The sequence below is a fragment of the Marmota marmota genome, unplaced genomic scaffold (genome assembly GCF_001458135.2).
Source record: "Marmota marmota marmota unplaced genomic scaffold, marMar, whole genome shotgun sequence".
Classification (NCBI taxonomy): Eukaryota; Metazoa; Chordata; class Mammalia; order Rodentia; family Sciuridae; genus Marmota; species Marmota marmota.
In genome coordinates this window covers 32,906,029-32,924,071 of record NW_026000249.1, presented here as the reverse complement: position 1 = coordinate 32,924,071, position 18,043 = coordinate 32,906,029, and the positions used below count along the sequence as shown (strand labels likewise).

The window sequence follows — 18,043 nt, the reverse complement described above, 5'->3', positions numbered from 1 at the left end:
TGTTATGATCATACATGTACAGGTTTTTGTGTGATCATGTTTTCATTGCTGTGGAATTCATGCCTAAGTGAGCAGTTGTTGACTACATTGTAAATGCATAGTTTTTTATTTTCTTTTGAGATGGTTTATCTCACTATGTTGTTCAGGCTGGCCTCAGCCTCCTGAGTAGCTAGGATCACAGGCACATGTCCTCACACCTGGCACATATTTAGTTTTTCTTTCTCTCTTTTTTTTTTTTTTTTTTGGTTACTAAGGACTGGACCCAGAGGCTCTTAACCACTGACCCACATCCTCTGGCCTTTTTATATTTTATTCAGAACATGGCCTCACTAAGCTGCTGAGGCTGGTTTGAACTTGAGACCTCCTGCCTCAGTCTCCCTACTGAGATTACAGGCCACTGTGTCTGGCAGATACCTAACATTTTTGTTTTTCTTTCTTTGTTCCCGATGTCCCTAGTTTTCTTGTAGCATCATTTCCCTTTTGTCTAAAAAGTTTTGTTTGGCCAATGAGTTATTTTTCCTTCGTCTGAAGATATCTGTATTTCACCTTCATTTCTAAAGAATTTACAACATGACTATAGAATTCTGTATTACAGTTCTTTTCCTTCGATACTTTAGAAATGTGTGCCATTTCTTTTTGTACGCAAAAATCTAAAGCTGTCTGAACTTTTGTGTCCCTAGAAGTAATGTGTCATTTTCTCTCACTGCTTTCAGGATTGTTTGCTTCATTTTTAGTTTGCAGCATGGTTTTCTTTGGGTTTATCCTAGATGAGGTTCATTCTACTTTTCAGGTTTATAGGTTTATATAGCTTGTGAAATTTACAAAAAGTTTTCAACTGGTATTTCATCAAATATTTTTCCTGAACCACACAACACTCCTCTCTTTTCTTCCAGGACACAAGTGGCAGACCTTCTATTATTGTCCCTAGAGTCTCTGAGGCTCTGCTTTGTTTTGTTTCAAACCTTTTTCTTTTTGTTACTCTGATTAGCTATTTTCTTTTTCCTTTTAGTTGGACATAATACCTTAATTTTATTATTTATTTTTATATGGTGTCGAGGATCGAACCCAGGGCCTCACAGGTATTAGGCAAGCACTCTGCCACTGAGCTACAACCGCAGCCCCAGATTGGCTATTTTCTTTGGAGAGGTAGAAACCTCATATCTTCAAAGAGTTTTTTTTTAAATTTTGGTTATTTTGTTATTCAGTTCTAAAATCTTCAGTAGTACTTCTTTTTATTTTCCTTGTCCAGAATTTCTCTTCTTTTATTGATTCTATCTTTGTCAGATAATTAAGACCTCTGTCATTTAGGCACTGGCATCTGTTGATTGTCTTTTTCCCCATGCTGAGTAATCTTGGATTCTGTCCTGAATATTTTGAATTTTATGAGATACCCTAGATCTTATTTAAATCCTATTAAGAATGTTGTATTTTCATTTGTGTAGGCATTTGACCTGGTTGAGTTCAGTGATCAAGTGCCAACTAACTTGTGATTATTGGTCCCAATATCAGCTGTTACCAGTACCGCTTGCATTGTGAGTGCACGCACCTCATGCTGCTCAATCTGGAATCTTAGGGCTTTAGTCCTCAAAGTCTTTGATAGGCTATTTAGAATGAGATCCATTCATGCAAACCTGGGGTGGAGTGATCCCCAGGTTTGGCCATTCATAAATATTTTGTGGGGGTCTCTTTCCAAAGCTTCTTTTCTTCCATCATCTATCTAGTACTTTCCAGATCCATGAGGATTCTCTTTTTGGTCACTTAGCCAGAAAATTTGTTCTTAAGTATTCTGCTATGTTGTGCACTTGTACTACTGGGTCCATGTTCCTGGAGCCAAGCAATTAGATGACAGAGACAGTTAAACACAATGGGCCAGTTTCTTGGAACCTCAGCTGCACTGAATCCAGAGGAAAGTTGGTCTCTTTAACTGTTCAGTTCCTGTAGGCTCCATTTGCTGCTAAGCTTCCATCTCTACTGTGGGGTTACTTAGTGACTGTGGCCTGAGAGAACAGAGAATGGAAAACTGGAGGATATCCCCTACTGTTTCTGAGCATCAAGAGTTCTCTTTCCTGCTGCATCTCTTGTTTCTCTCTCTGCCAGCATCCAGTGTCTTGTAACAGTGTGATGAGCCCAGGCTTGGGTGCACTGGAGAAAAAAGGAATGGGGAAATTAACTCCCAGTTGGTATTTCAAGTCCTGGTCTTCTCTCTTCATCTATCTGCTTCTGTTTACTTTGCAGAGTCCTTGTATAGCTGCTCCAGGGTTTATAGTTGCTTGTCGTGAGATAGGGCAGGTTGCACTGACTCCATCCTTTGCAGAACCATAATCTCCATGTGTGATTGTGAATATGGAAAATAGTTTGAGGCTAAACAATGGGTGTTCTTTTTGTGTCCCTCTCCCCATCTTGACATCTTGAGAAAACCATCCTTAGGACCACATACATATTTTAGAGGAAGGTGGGATTACTATATATAGCCAATGAACATCACTAACTCCACTGGCTGATGAAATCAAAACTTGCTTCTTTCTTGACATCTACAAGTAAATCAGGAAGTTTTTCTTCATTCTCATTCACCTGTTTATTAAAATGTAGGGGGTTGGGGGTGCATCTGACTGGTACATGCGTAAAACCCTGGGTTCCTCAAAAATTAAGATTAAAACAAGAAAGGGCTATTTCAAAGAGAAGAGTTGGGCATATAAGTCAAAGATTTCTAAAAATCCTTTTAGTCCAACTTAAAAAGGACCATGGAAATAATGCTTATGTAAATCAGAGTCTAGCAGACCCCCTCTCTACTAAATGAAGAGGCACTTGTATAATGAAAAGAGCCTTTTTGTGCAAATTTTGCAGTGCTGTAATTGGGATTTTGAATGTTGAATGTGCTTATAATTCCTATCAAAGTGATTACTGCGATAATAGTTTATTAATAGATTAGTGAAAATCAGAGAAGACACTTCTGTAATAGTGTATAAAGTGAAATTGTAAATGCCTGCCTTAGTAGGCTAAATGGTTAAAGGTGTTCCCAGGGTTGGGAACGATATTCAAAGACCTGTTGTTCAAGAGGGGTGGGGAGCAGGAAGCTCTGTTGGTGTAAGCAGAGAATGGAATGTTTTAGGGAGTGGGGGTTTGTCATTTCCAGGAGCAGGGCGGGTTGCTCGGTGGGAAGGTCTGGCTCCAGCTTGAGCCCACTCACAGGATGTCAGGGGGAAGTGTGACTAAGGTCACGGCCACGCCACGTGGTGGGCCAGCTGGATCCAGAGCAGGGGCCTCTGTGGCCACACATCCTGAGTTTCCATGGTCTAATATAGTGGGCTTGAAAGAACGGGTGGATGCAGGATGCTGGCTGGGTCTATGCCGTGCGTGGGCAGTAAGTCTTAAGTGACAGTGGGTGGAGATTACAGCATTTCATCTGCTTTTCCTTTGACACCTTTTAAAGATACAACCCACGGTTTTCAGGGGTTTATGCCAATGTCTGCTTAGAGGGATCTTGCAGTAGATCTTAAAACCCTTTAGTGTTCTTAAGAACACAGGGATAATTTTTCTTTGGGTGCCATTTAAAACAAATATGGAGAGTTAAAATTAGATTGGGAATTTTTGGTGCTGTTCATATTCAGCTTATTAGGGGGTGATTTTGAAATCCTTCTTACATAATTTTCAGATGTTTCAGGATACATTACATTTCTTTTGCGAAGGGCTGTTCAGGATGTTTAGCAGGTTGGGTTTCAGAATTTTAGCAGCTTTATGGTGTTGTCATCCAGTTTGACAGATTGAATTTGCACTTACAGGAAATGGAATGTAAAATTGGAATGTATTGTACTAAAGGAACATGGGAGAGGGTATGTCAGGTTTCAGCTGTGATTAATATTTTGCTGATGATCTTTCAACTACATGGCATGCTTAAACTCTGCCTCAACTTGAACAATTTCTAGTATTTCCTGATTGTCAAAAACTAAGTCTTAGAAAACGACTCTAGAATTCTCATCCTTAATCCATTTAGGATTTGAGAAGGTCTCTGGCCAAAATTTTTAGCTTCTTAATTTAGAAAGAAATATTTCATTGTGAAAAGCTGTAAAGTCTCTTAGTCTTTTCCCTCCCCCAACTCATTTAAAAAAGTTTGAAGGAATGAGGGGAGGGATGAAAATCACCATAGAAACTGGGGTGGGAGGCTGTAAGTAAGTACTGTGGGGTATAGGAGCTGTTATTATTAGATATCATTGAAGGCACTGTGTTTTTAAGACTTAGGCCTAGCAAGGATTCATTGAAGTATATAAAGAATTTCCTTTAATGTGCTAAGTGTTTACTTGGTTCAGGTATTCTTCCTAAAAATTAAGAAAACATTCCTCCTATGGAGAGAGATGATAGAAGGAATCATAATCTTTCATTCTGTTATTTTAAATGTAATCTCATTTGAAATATGTGAGTTCACCTTGGAAGTAAGGTACCTGGAAGGGACAAATTCCTTAACAGAAATGGAGAGTGGGAACCAACATTTCTTGAGTGCTCATTGTTTCTTTAATTTTCAGAACTGTTCATTGATGTCAATTTATGGATTTTAAAGATGGGCAGTTTTTAAGTTGGTGATTTAGGCTTTAATTGTTGGATAGGGGGTGATATATGTTTGGGGATTTTTTTTTGAGGGGGGCTAGGGTTTGAACCAGGGACACTTAACCACTGATCCACATCCCCAGCTCTTTTTATTTTTTGAGACAAGTTCCACTGAGTTGATTAGGGTCTTAGAAAGTTTTTGAGGCTGGCTTTGAACTTGCAGTCCTCATGCCTCAGTCTTGAGAGACCACTGGGAGTTTAGGAGTTGGGATTACAGGCACGTGTCACTGCACCCAGCAATGTTTGGGAATTGTAAAACAGTGGTCCCCAGTCAGGGGCAATATTGTTCTCTGGGCGCACATTTTCACAGATGTCTCTGGTTATTGTGATTAGAGAACGGAAATACTACTGGCATCTGGTGGGTAAAAGACAGAGATGCTACTGAAAACATAGTAATGCACAAGACAACTCCCCTACCCTCCAACAATGAATGTTCTGGTCCCAAAGTGAACCACTGATGAGACCTAGCACCAATGATAAATCAATAGAAAAGAAATTAGAACCCATGTCTTCCCTGTGTGAGAAGGTGAAAGAAAATTTAGCCTGATTTCTTCCATCCCTACAAGTTAGCTATGCCTATATATTATTTGTAGACATCTTAAGAAATAGGGAATAGATTTTACTAACAATGGATGTACATGTGATTTCAGGAGTTTTTAAAGTTTTCATTTTTAGGATATATGAATTTCCCATGATGATATTTGGTCTTTTTCCACTTCCATTAGAACTTTCTGACATGGAGGTAATAATTAGCTAGTAGCCATTTTGCACAATGCATATTTTGTTCAAAGTATTAAATATCAAGTTCAGGAGTGCTGTGTTCACAATATTGAATTTGTTAATAAGGGTTAAAAATGGTGGAGTGGCAAACACTGAATATAATGTCCCACAATGATACTGCTTTGTTAGCATCCAATGACATTCTATATGGAGTTCTTGCTAACAGTCAAAGTTCTATTTCTTTAGTTTTTTAGTTGCAGATGGACACAATACCTTTATTTTATTTCATGTGTTTTTATGTGGTGCTGAGTATTGAATCCTGTGCCTTACGTATGCTAGGCACATGCTCTACTACTGAGCTACAACCCTAGCCCCTCAAAGTTTAATTTTTAAGTGTTTAGACTCACTTTGAGTTGCAAAGACCTTAGCAATTTAGATCTACCACCCCAACTGTTTCCATTTTACGGCATTCCAAGTGGCCACAGATCTGTAAAAAGGAACCTAACCATGACATCTGGTGTAATATATCATTCCTTAGACATTTTGAAAGACTTAAATGTCAGAACATCAAAACCAATGAAGAAATAGTAGAGCTGGTAGGAGAGAAGAAACATACAAAGCAGAAAAAGATAAGGTTTGTGAAGAATGGTGAGGAGGAGAGATTCTAAAACAAACCAACAGTGGTTTGTTCTGTGTGCTAGAAATACTTTTGAGCACCTAGCACATGAGTGCTTTAGGTATTGGAGATACAGTAGAGAGCAAGATAGGCAAGGATCATGCCTTTATATAGTACTTATATTCAAGATGAAGGAAATATCACCAGAGAATATAGTTAGCTTTCCATATCCAGGAGTTCTATATCCATAGGTCCAATCAACCAAGGTTCAAAAATATTTGAAAAAGCAAATTGCATCTGTACTAACTGTGTACATATTTTTCTCTTGTTATTCCCTAAAAATACAGTATAACCACTATTTACATGGTATTAGCTATTACACATCATTTAGAGATGATTTAAAGTATAAAGGAAGGTGTATGTATGTTATATACAGATATTATGCCATTTTATGTAGGGAACTTGACCTTCCCAGGACTTTGGTATATATAGGGAGGGACTCTGTGACCAATCCTCCTTGAATTCTGATGGAGGACTGTAACTGCTTATGAAAGGTGAATGAAAGATATAAAGTTGTGATGTGGGGTTCTCTGTGTTAGGAATTTTGAGGAAGATGGTATATGAGAGGAGAAAAAGGATGAGATTTAGTCAGAACTTCAAGGGGCAGGCAGAGGGAACAGCAAATATTTCAGTCTTGGCTGCTGATTTTATAAAATCAAACATTTTATCTCAGTCTTGTGAAAAGACCAGATGTCTGTGTCTTGGTCTTAATTGTGATATGTTGACTATAAGGGAAATGATGTGTGCCCTCTTGATCATTTACAGCACCCCACAGTGTTAGGAGGGCATAAAATAGTACTAATGGAGTTATCAATGATAGACATTGATATTCAATGTTTTAAAATTCAGTTTTTTTCTCCATAATTTATTTTTTTAAAAAATGGTGGAACATTGGCTCATATTTTTCTTATATTAACCTTTCATCTATTAACTATGTAAATTCTACTGAAAAATAGAAAACAAATACCTTTTAAATAAAATGTTTAAAAATCATCTCTTGGTCTGAAAAAGATTGACAATGTCTATTTTCCTTCTACTGATCTTTTTAACTTCCTGAGGTGGAAGAGTCTACTTTAAAGGGTGGTTAGTGGCTTTTTGTTCTCTTTTTAATATTGTTTTCCCTGAATTTTAATCTCTCAGAAGGACCTTTATATTGTGATCAAATTATGTACTATAGAATTTATTATCTGTACTATTTTTAAGTGTTGATTATATAATATGCACATCTTGGTCTGGGGTATAGCTCAGTGTCAAAGTGCTTGCCTCCCCAGCACAAAGTCCCCAGTTTAATCCCCAGTACCCATCCCTTCCTGCCCCCAACATATACACATGTGGTTGTATACAACTTTGTTTGACCTGGCCCAAATTATAATCTATCTCTCTGCTTCTGAAGGGGTAGCCCTGAGTGAGGGACTTAACCTCTCGAAACCAATTTTATTAACTTAAAGGAGTAAAGCCAGTGTGAGAAGGGATACATGAAACAAGATTATCAAAGTGCAGGTGATTTTTGAAGTCAATTAAAGGTACATATGGGGGGTGATCCTTCTCTATTTTTGTTTATGCTTCAAGAGTTTTCATCATCAACATTTTTAAAAGAGGAAGTAGAAATAGATAAAGCTAACATTCTGTACTAGGGCAAATGTTGGTGTTTTTTAGAAGGGAAGATTTGAGTATACTTGAGTAGAAGATAAAGGGAGTAGAATGAGTGTTTGAGGAGGGACATATACAGAAGTTCCTTACCAGTGGCAAGCAAGTCCTGATCCACCTAGACCTGGCTTTCATGAACCCTCCAGTGAAGGAGCTTATCCTATACAGCCTGTCCCTTGTTTACCTCCTTTGGCAACATTTTTTTCCCTTTGCTCTAAAAATTGGTTCACACCTTCCTTTGTTCTTCATGTCCACTGGCTATATTACCATCTCTATAGTCATGCATGAACTCAGCACAGGCCTCAATAATTTTTTTAGTCTTTGCAATTCCAGGGTTTATTCATTTCTGGGGTACCTTCATGTTTGCCCTGAAGCTCTGACTTAAGTTCTTCACTTTAGTGGTGAATGCTTACATTTATCCCTCTATGAATTTGGATAGCTGTTTTCTTCCAGTGTGTAGGATCCACCTATGATAGAACTGCTACCCTGTACACTGTATGCACAGTTCCATGTAGGGGTCATAGGGGGTCCTACATCTGTTTAGCCTCTATAGGGTACCAAGATCTGGGCATGGAGTCTCTCTGCCTTTCAGAACCTTGGTTCTTACCAAAGAACTGGGAAGAATTTTTCTGCCAGGTGGCTAGGAGCATGTTTGGAATTCCTTTGTCAAATTGTATTCCTTTTTTTTTTTTTGGTTGTTGTTATTGTTTGTAGTGCTTGGGATGGGGCCCAGCATGCAAGTCAAGTGCTCTACTATTGAGCTACTTTGTGAGCCCTGACCTTGTGATTTTGATTTCTTTTTCTTAATGAGATCCCGAGTAAGGTCTTTGAAGAAGGTGAAAGGGAAAAGAGGCCAGAAAGGATTAGATTGAGGTCAAGGTAGACATAATAGCACAACCAAAGAGGTTGAAAAATTTTCATGTGGAGGGTAATATGGCACTATTAATAGTGACTTGGTGAGTGATTTACAAGAAGGTTTTTCTTTACTTGGAACCTGCTACTCTGTGCCTCTAAGGTACAGTTCTCTAATGGAGGAGGGACAAAAGAAGTTGGCTTACAATTTGCTCTGTAGTCTAATGCCTGGTCCTGATATACTGATTTAAGAGTTCTGTATTGAGTGCATGATGATGTTAGACCCTGGGCAAGATGTTGAGGCTAGTGTAGTATGAAAGAGAGATCTAGACCCCTCTCTAATGTAGAAACTGCCAACTGACTTGTAAGCATGTTCTCTTTAGTCTACACAGTTATAAACATTGAAATGTTTCTTCTTGAAAATACTGGGAGATTCAGCTCCCTGGAATTGCATCCACACCATAGTGAGGAAGGCAGGACAGGGAGAAGGGATGCTGAGTAGGGCCTGCTGTGGCAAAGAGAGGCACATGTTCTATAACCTGCCCTGGGCTTTTTCTCTTTTATATTAGTTATATTGGTCCTTGGGGGTATCTTGGTTAGGGTATCTCCTCCCACCCCATTTAACATGTTTTTCTTACCTATGGGATGGGGAGCTTGGGTGAGAGCTGGGCTAAGAAGCCAGGTTGGGATGGGAAGTGGGGTTCCCTACTGCTCTCCCTGCCCATGGGTGATACTTCTGTGTAGTGCCTTTTATCCAGCCCTTTCCCGGGCACTGCTCACAGCTGGTTTTTTGTTCATCAGGATTCAAATTCCAGTTAGAAAGTGGAAGTAGTAGCACCTACTTTTTCTAACTCTTCTATCCTTGATCCTTTCATGTGTGACCCTTGTGTTCTTTTTCAGTTTATGGAATCCACCTGGGGCATCATTCCTGTGTCTTGCAGGCCCTTCCTGCTGAGTGGGCCCTTTCCTTCCTGCTCAGTTTGGAAAGCATACCTCATCTCCCCTTCTTGAATGCTCTGAAGGTTGGGCACTGTGGGGTTTGAGGCTAGGGGTGGGTAGCAGAGAAGAGAGCTGCAATAGGGACTTTTAAAGCTTCTACCAGAATGGTTGTGGGGCTTTCTGATAATTTTCATTCGAAGATAGCATCACAAAGTTAAGGTATTGTGTGTACAACTGATTTTGGAGCCCATGTGTTCACTTAGATTATTCATTATCTTCCTAGCTTTATTTATATCCCATCCCTTTTCTTTCTTTTTTATGGTGCTCCCCATGGAACCCAAGGCCTTTTACATGCTAGGCTCTGAGGAGCCACTCCCTCCCTGCCATCTTTCCTAATCTTCACACCTATTCTCTATAATTACATCACAAATTCATGAGGGCAAAGACTGTTCATTGTATATCTTCATTATCCTCTGCTCAGCCATGTCACTACATACCATATGAAGTTGAAAAAAAATATATTTTGTGATTTTATTTACTAATTTTAGGTAGTGCAAAGTTTATAGGTGATACATATTTTAAATTTGCACACCCCTTGTGAGGGTGCATCTATCCCATGCTGAGACTAAAACGTGTGTAGTTCTGCAAAGTGGAGCTGGAGCTGTCCATATCATCTTGTCTTTGTTTTGCTTATCTATCAGTATCCTTTCAGCTCTCTCTTAAGTCTGGGGATGAAAGTACAGGGTAGAAGGGTGCAAACATGGCTAGAACATCCCTAGGAACTCTTAACTCACCCAACATGGAGGAAGGTAGGGAGGGCCTAGTGTTTTGACAAAGTTGAGGGTGGAGAACACAGTCCTTTCAGAAATTCCCAGACTCTTCAGTTTAAAAATGGTACTTAAGGGCTGGTGATGTAGCTTAGTGGTAGAGTACTTGCCTGGCATTTGCAAGTCCCTGGGTTTCATCACTGCAAAGGAAGAGAGAAGGGGAAAGGAAAAAAAAAAAGATAGACTTTTAACATTGGGCAGATTAAGTACCATTTAGTGGAGACTCCAAATCTCAGAGCAAGGTGAAAAGATGGCTGGTGTATTTGCTAGCCCCATTCCTTGCTGTTTGTTTAATTTTAGGGCAATAGATTTTTCTAGATTTTTTTTTTAAAAAACTTTTGGGGGCTCCGTATAGGAGATCCCTCAAAACACAATCAATCCGTAGATTGAAATTTTCTTTGTAACTCAGTAGACAATGTTTTATGCCAATGACCCTCTGAAGTTCCATAGAAAAACAGGAAACCTTAGAGATGAAAGGGCCTCAAGGCAAACATACAATTTACTTCTAGTCTCTCTGTTATCCTAAAATGTGAATTTTGTAATGTTATTTTCACTATAGCTTTGTTCACCTATTAAAACAATTTAAATATTTACTTATGCAAATCACCTATTTATACTCAAATTTTGTAATCTAATTGGTGCCTCAAGGATATAGCACATCCTTATGCCCTGATTTTGTGAGTTTCCTACAAAGTCCCTTATACTAATTTTTTTTTTTGTGGCCAGTTAAATCTTAAGGTGAAAAGCTGTGGAATGAATTTGACATAATTTCCCTCATACATGTATGCAAACAACATAGTGAATCCCACCATCATGTACATCCATAAGAATGGGACTCTACGTAGAATAACATATATTCTATACTTGTATAATTGTGCCAAAAGGGATTCTGCTCTCATGTATAACTAAAAAGAGCCAATAAAAATTTTTTAAAGTGGGTGAAGAATTATGAGTTTATAATGGATGCACATAACAATCAATTTAGTCTTCCTCATAAGTTACATAATAGGTATTATTGGCTACCTTCATTTTAGAGACAGAAAACAGCACAGAGGTTAAGTCATTTGCCCAAAAATATGCAGTTTGTAAATGGTGGACTTGGGATTTGACCCCAGGTAGTCTGTATTCTTCAATTCATTGTACTTTCTTTCCTCTGGGATAAACTAATTACAGTAGCCAATTGATTTTTTTTTTTTTTTTTTTTTTTATTGTGAGACATGTCTTGCTCAGTTGCCCAGGCTGGCCTTGAACTTTTGATCTTCCTGTCTGAGCCTCCCAAGTTGCTGGGATTACAGGGGAGCACCATTGCGGCAGACTGTATTGATGCACTTTGTTTAGAGTGCATTGTTGTTTCTTAAATGGTGCACCATTTATCACTCATAACTCTGTTGATGCTTGTGGTTTCCTATTTGCCAGATATTTCAATTTATAGCCACAGGTCACTCTGGGTAACATAAACAATAAAGTGTTTCTGTTTCTTAGTTACTTTTAAAAAGCTGGACTGGGGCTTAGTATATCCAATGTGGTAGCAGCAATAATGTCACAGAGAAGAATAAAGTAATCCATGTCTTAAGAGAAGGTCTTAAGGGGCTGGGGTTGTGGCTCAGTGGTAGAGCGCTTGCCTAGCACATGTGAGGCCCTGGGTTCGATCCTCAGCACCACATAAAAATAAATAAAGTTATATATATAAAAGAGAAGGTCTTAAACACACATCATGTGGAAATTAGGCACAATTTGAAGAAAACTTCCTGGTTGTCCTACTTGTGAGTCTACTGGCACCCTCTGTAGGTGCTTGTAAATTACTTTCCTATACTGCCCCATTGGAGGCCAGCCTCTCTGGTGTACTGGATGCCATCATTTGCCAGTGAGGTCCCTGCAGTTATCTATATGTTCCCTGGTATCATCTGTTCTACCACCCACATCCCCTTCAAGCCAGTGTGCTATTTCTCTTGGAAAGAATTATCTCTGTGTACTGCCGCACCTACCTCTCCTCCCATACTCTACAGGCCTCACTCCACTGAAGCTTTCTGTTCTCTTTCTTCGTTCAGAATGGCCCTGGCAGGAGAGCCTAGGAGCTTTACATTTTCAATTCAGTGTTAAGTCCCTGGTCCGTGGCTCATTCAGCCTGACAGCAAGATCTGACCCAGGTAATCATGTCCTCTTTAAATAATTTTCTTTACTTGGTCTCCTGATGCCACATTTGGTGTTCTGCCTACCACCTATTGGGAGGGTGTTCCTTGTCAGTCTCCTTGGTTGATCTTCCTGTTACTTCAACCTAGAGTTTCAGTTTGAAATGCCACCTGAATGAACACTGATGCTGGTGATTTCATCTCATAACTTGGCTCAATTTCAACTGCCCTTTCAGCATCTTTCCTAATTGGCATCTCAAATCTAGCATGTCTATATCTTCATTTCCCTCTATGCATCTCCCTGCCCCTGCCATACCCTGCCTACCCTAGTTATGTAGTATGTCTACTTCTGACAGGCCACTGTCATGCTTCATCTGGATTAATCAACTTGAGTCCCCTGTTTAATTCTCACTTTTGGAGTCATCCTCTGCTGTAGTATGAATCTGGATGTCCCCCCAAAAGCCCATGTATTAGAGGCTTGGTTCCCAACTGGTGGCAGTTTTTAGGGGGTTGTGGAAACTTAAGAAGTAGGGTTTAGAGGGAGGACAATCTTTGGGTCACTGAACCCTTGAAGGAGATTGTGGACTCCCCTTTCCTTTTTCTTATGTTCTCTTCCTGTTCATATGGTGAATGATTTTACTCTACCACAGCTTCTTCAGTGTTATGCTACCACAGGCCTAAAGCAGAGGGTTCAACCAACCCAAAATGAATGGAAACCTCAAAGTGTGAGCTGGAAGTAAACTTTCTGTAAGTTGATTATGTCAGGTATTTTGTTACAGTAATAGAAAGCTGTCTATTACTCCCTCCAAAGATCTTTAGATCATTCCACTCTCCTGATCAGAAGCTTCATGGTTTTCTATTTCTCAGAATAAAGACCCATAGCCTGTGTAAAGACAGTGAATAAACTCTGAAACTGCATGTGATCTGCCCTCCCCATTGCCTTCCAAGCGTAATCAAACTCATCTCTTTCTCTCTCTCTTTTTTTTTATTTTAGTTGTAGATGGACACAACACCTTTATTTTATTGATTTATTTTTATGTGGTGCTGATAATAGAACCCAGTGCCTCACACTGGTAAAGTGGTAGGCAAGTGCGCTACTGTGGAACCACAACGCCAGCCCCATCCCTCTCTTCCTTCTCCCTTGATTGTTCTGCCTTGATGACACTAGACTTTTTACTGTCCATATAGTCAATCAGGCACATTCAACTCAGTGTTCCTGCGCAGTTCTTTCTGCCTTGCCACCCTCATTTGTTTCCCAGATATTTATGGAAGCAAGCACTTCTGTGGCTATTTGGTAAGAGATCATCCTTCACTAGTCAATGGTAAAGAAAACAAAAGCCACCTCGCCACTACCCTTGTTTGCACCCTGGGATTGTCTGCCTTCTCTATTCTGTCTGAGCACTCATTACCAGCTAGTGTAGTCTGCACTTATTTGATTGTATTTCTTTCCCTGCCCAACTGGAAACTCCATTAGATCAGAGACTATCTCTTGTTCATTTCAGTATCCTCCCTGAACCTAGCACAGTGATTTTTTGAATGAATGACTGAATTTCTTGAGCACAGTGGTGAGGAATAGATTATAGGAAATACACATTTCCTGTAATCTATTCCTGGAAGAGAACCATTGGCATTTATGACATATCATGTATTCTAAGACACTCATTCTTTCCATCCCTTTGGTAATTTGATCATTGCTGAAATTGGGATGCATGTCTGAATGGATTGGGCCTCTCAGTTGCCACCTACCTGGCAATCGTCATGATGCAATTGCTGTTGCCCATGCATCCACATAGTTGGCCGTAGGTGTTCACAAGGTGAACAGTTTGAGTTCTTTGTATTGTTGGATCTACATACAGAGTGTACCTGCCATTTGTTATGCTCTCAATAAAATTACTCTTTGAAGTGCATGTTTATTGACATTGAAACAATGTCGTTGTGTATATAGAAAGGCATGACAACAGCAAAGGAGTTAAGTTGGTGTTAGTGAAGCAAATGTTTGTTATTGGAAATGAATGAAATTCTACCTTCAAAGCAACACCTAAAAAGAAGTAGCTGTGTTACGTTTTGTATGACAAGCAGTACAACTGAAGGCAGAAGAAATTGCCAAAGTACCCCAGAAGAAACTTCGCTAAACTAGTTGGACTGTGACCCAAGACTGTCTTTAGGACTTTATATCAGTTAATTGTTTAAATTTGTTTCTTTCCCGGTGGTGTCTAAAATAATGGAGAGTCTTAAGATCGGTACAGTGTTTCAGCTGGGATAGAATAGTATGGGGTTCTGTTCCTGATCTTAGAATTGGAAGACTAATTTATAAATCTTAATTTTGTTATTTAGAGTTACTAGTTTGCATTTAAGTTTCTAAGATAATGAATATAACTTGGCTAGACATTTGTTTTAGACTCCTTTGATTTCTCAAAGAAATGTCTTTCTCCAGTATTTAGTGGAGAACTGGCAGGATTGGGACTAATTATCTAGTACTGAGATTTGACTTTTCATTTGTTGTAATTAGTTTGAGGATAACTTTTTGAGACAGTTGGCAACTTTTGCTTAATAACTTTTGAAATAATTATAGGCTCCTTAGAAGTCATAAAAATAGTACAGAGTGGTCTCAGGTATCCATCAGCCAGTTTCCTCCTGTGGCGACATCTTGCACAAATATAGCGCACTTGCAGTTTTTAATATACCATCTAGGAATAGAGAGAAAAGGTATTTTTGTCATAAAGCCAGACATGGGTTGCCAGATCAGAGACATAGGTGTTATAGAGGGACTCATACATTGATTGCCATGACATGGAAGAAATAATCACCTTGGTTAAAACATTTTGGCAGCTGGGATTGTAGCTCAGTGGTAGTGCTTGCCTAGCATGTGTGAGCCACTGGGTTCAATCCTGGACACCAAATAAAAATAAGGAAATAAAATAAATAAAGGTATTGTGACCATCTGCAACCAAAAATATTTTTTGAAAATTAAAAAAAAAAATCCCACATTTTCAAGAATTAATTTGTGTCCTAAAACTCCTTGATGGCCTTGTTTTTGCTTTAGCATGACTTGCTTTTGAAGAAATCATTTTAGCATGATTTAAAATGCTCTTTGAGAAACTTGAAATACAGATCAACAGATATTTCTAGAATTGCACTTGGAAGGGATGTGAGGTTAACCACTCATTGGGTTGCCCCCACCCCATTGCCCTGCCAGGTCTCTAGCCCAGAATTTTTCTCACACCTTTCTCAGCTTAGGGTGTCAGTCCAGTTTCCACACGATAGGATTTTCTTCCTGTTTTCAGGCACAAACACACCCCTCTCCATTTTACTTACTATCTTCCCATAGGCTGCAGTTTTTTTTTTTTTTTTAAATGATGACTTGGCCATGTCTTGGAGAGTGTAATGATGGATCCTACAAATTCAGGAGTGAATTGAGAGGTCTGGCTGGTGTGGGAAAACTATGAAAGCAGGGACTTGGTAGGCATAAGATTGGAAGCTGAAGCTCATTATTAAAGTCAAACATTCTTCATATGAGATAGTACCTTCCTTTTCTCGTTTCTTTTATTTCTCTTTATTTATTCCCTTTCACTTTTGGACACTCTGTATTTTCTTCTATTCCAGGAGGTCTGACTTCCAGAGTGTGGTCTGTATTGTGAGGAGTCCTAACCTACTTATGTCCACAGTCTGAATACTACTGCTTCCTCTGACTTAATCACCTCCCAACCAAGGTCACCTACCACCTTCCTATCCTTCCCAACCACTGTCCTTGCTCAGGTACCTGCTCCCTAAGTTGTCCTGGCTGCTGTTTTTTTATCCTTAACCACGTGACATCAGCATACTTAAGTGACTGATTATAAACAGTCTTAAATTCATTTCCATTTGGCATCAATAATGCCTTTGAGACTTCTGGTTCTCCCATTTAATCTATCAGAGTGGCAGCTTTCCCACCCACCACCATCCTCAGCCTCAAACATTTGGTGTACTAGGGAGCAGGAAAAACCCATACAGACTATCCAAGGACTCTTATCTTTAGAAGACTCAAAGCTCCTGAGAATTGATGAGACCCATTTTTCAGTGTCTTCCCCTGTAATTATTATTTAGAACATTTTTTTAAAAGGGGGGAGGAGAGAGAAAGAATACAAATATGAATTGGATATTTCTTCTAGTTCTTTATGAGAGACACAGATCAGGATGTGAAAAAAATTTGGCATGAGAATATTGTTTCTATTGTATAGGAAGTTAGAGATTCTAAGCTAGGAGAATACTGCCTTTAAAAGTAGTCAAACCTTGTAATAGATTAAGTTGGCTGAGGGGGATGGGTAGAGATAGCCAATTTACCCAGTCTGAAAACAGATCTGGTATATTTTATATGAACACATGATTGGTAATATCTGTGGATTTTTTAAAAAAATAACATCTTAAGATTTCCAAATATTAATGTTACATAGGGAAAATTTCAGAGATGTGAACTTGTGCTTGCAGATTGTCATCTTCAAATAGCTCATTGTTACAGATTAACATTTCTAAACTCAGGAATGCATAGAAGTTTAAAAGCCTTGAAATAATTTATTTGGAGACCCAAGTAAAGGTACTGTCACAGTGTGATAATGGCATTGTTTTGTTTGAGGTCCTGTGTACCTACCATTCTGTAAGAACATTTGCCTACTCATATATAGAATATGTGTACTTAGGTTTAAAAGACAAGAAAATCATAGGCAGGTAACCAATAGGACAATGCATTTTTAGCTTGTTGATATAATTAAAATGTTATAAAATCTCAGGAGAATTCAAAATAAACCCTTTTAGGCCATGGATGTGGCTCGGTGATAGAACATAGTACCTACCATGGATTCTATACCCAGTGCTGGGGGAAAAAAACAAGAAAAATTAAAAGCTCTCTTGACTTCCTAATGCTAGGTTACCCAGGGATTTTTCAAGCCTTTCTTTTTAGATAGCCAATTTTTATCATTAGTAGTATGCATATATAAATTCCCCCAAACTGATATTTATATCTTTTGATCCATCTTTTTCTTATTCCTAGTAAATTCTTAAATACAAGAGGATTCACTTATTTTAGTTTAAGGCACCTCAATATTTTCCTAGGACAAATTTATTGGGACAGGAATGCCCACTTTTTCCTGAGGGTTCTTCATTTGAGGCAGCATTCGCTTTGGAATGCTCTTGAGGTTAAAGTCATTTTCTGAGCAATTGTCTTCATAAATTCAGTATGTAGCTAGCAGTGCTTGTGGCTAGATAGTGCATAACCTAGTCCCTACCCCGAATTATCCTAGTTGTTTTCACACTTATCTCCAAGGGCCAAAGATTATCTCACAGAAGCTCCAAAATAATTCCTGTTTCTGAAATTCACATGTAAAAGAAAATTTTTAAAGGGAAGAGGGTGATAATCGATTTCGAACCCTTAAGAATTTTTGTCAAGGATTATAGTGATTAACAAAAGCTCTCTGGCATCTTTTGGCAGACTTGGCGAGAGAAATCAGTGGTTGTAATTAATTTTTAGTGAGTGCCGAATATTTGATAATTGCTCTGATTCACGCTATTATTATATTCCCTTTCCTTTACCCACAGCAAAACAAGCTTAATTTGATTCATACCCTTAGGAAGAAAAAAAAAAGCTTAAGATTACTCACATGGCTGTGATTCAGCTCTTGGCT

General features: G+C 38.8%; 1 long non-coding RNA gene across 3 annotated transcripts in view; it reads left to right on the top strand.

Moving 5' to 3' along the window:
• The window catches only part of LOC125614126, a 78,793-nt gene that overhangs the window by 55,310 nt on the left and 5,440 nt on the right, over positions 1-18,043 (top strand). Inside the window, exon 5 of one of the 3 annotated variants that reach the window (XR_007344769.1) lies at positions 15,993-16,145. The exons of the other annotated variants lie outside the window; for them this stretch is intronic. This is a non-coding gene — a long non-coding RNA (uncharacterized LOC125614126). The remainder of the gene's footprint in view (positions 1-15,992; positions 16,146-18,043) is intronic. 3 annotated transcript variants of the gene reach the window in all.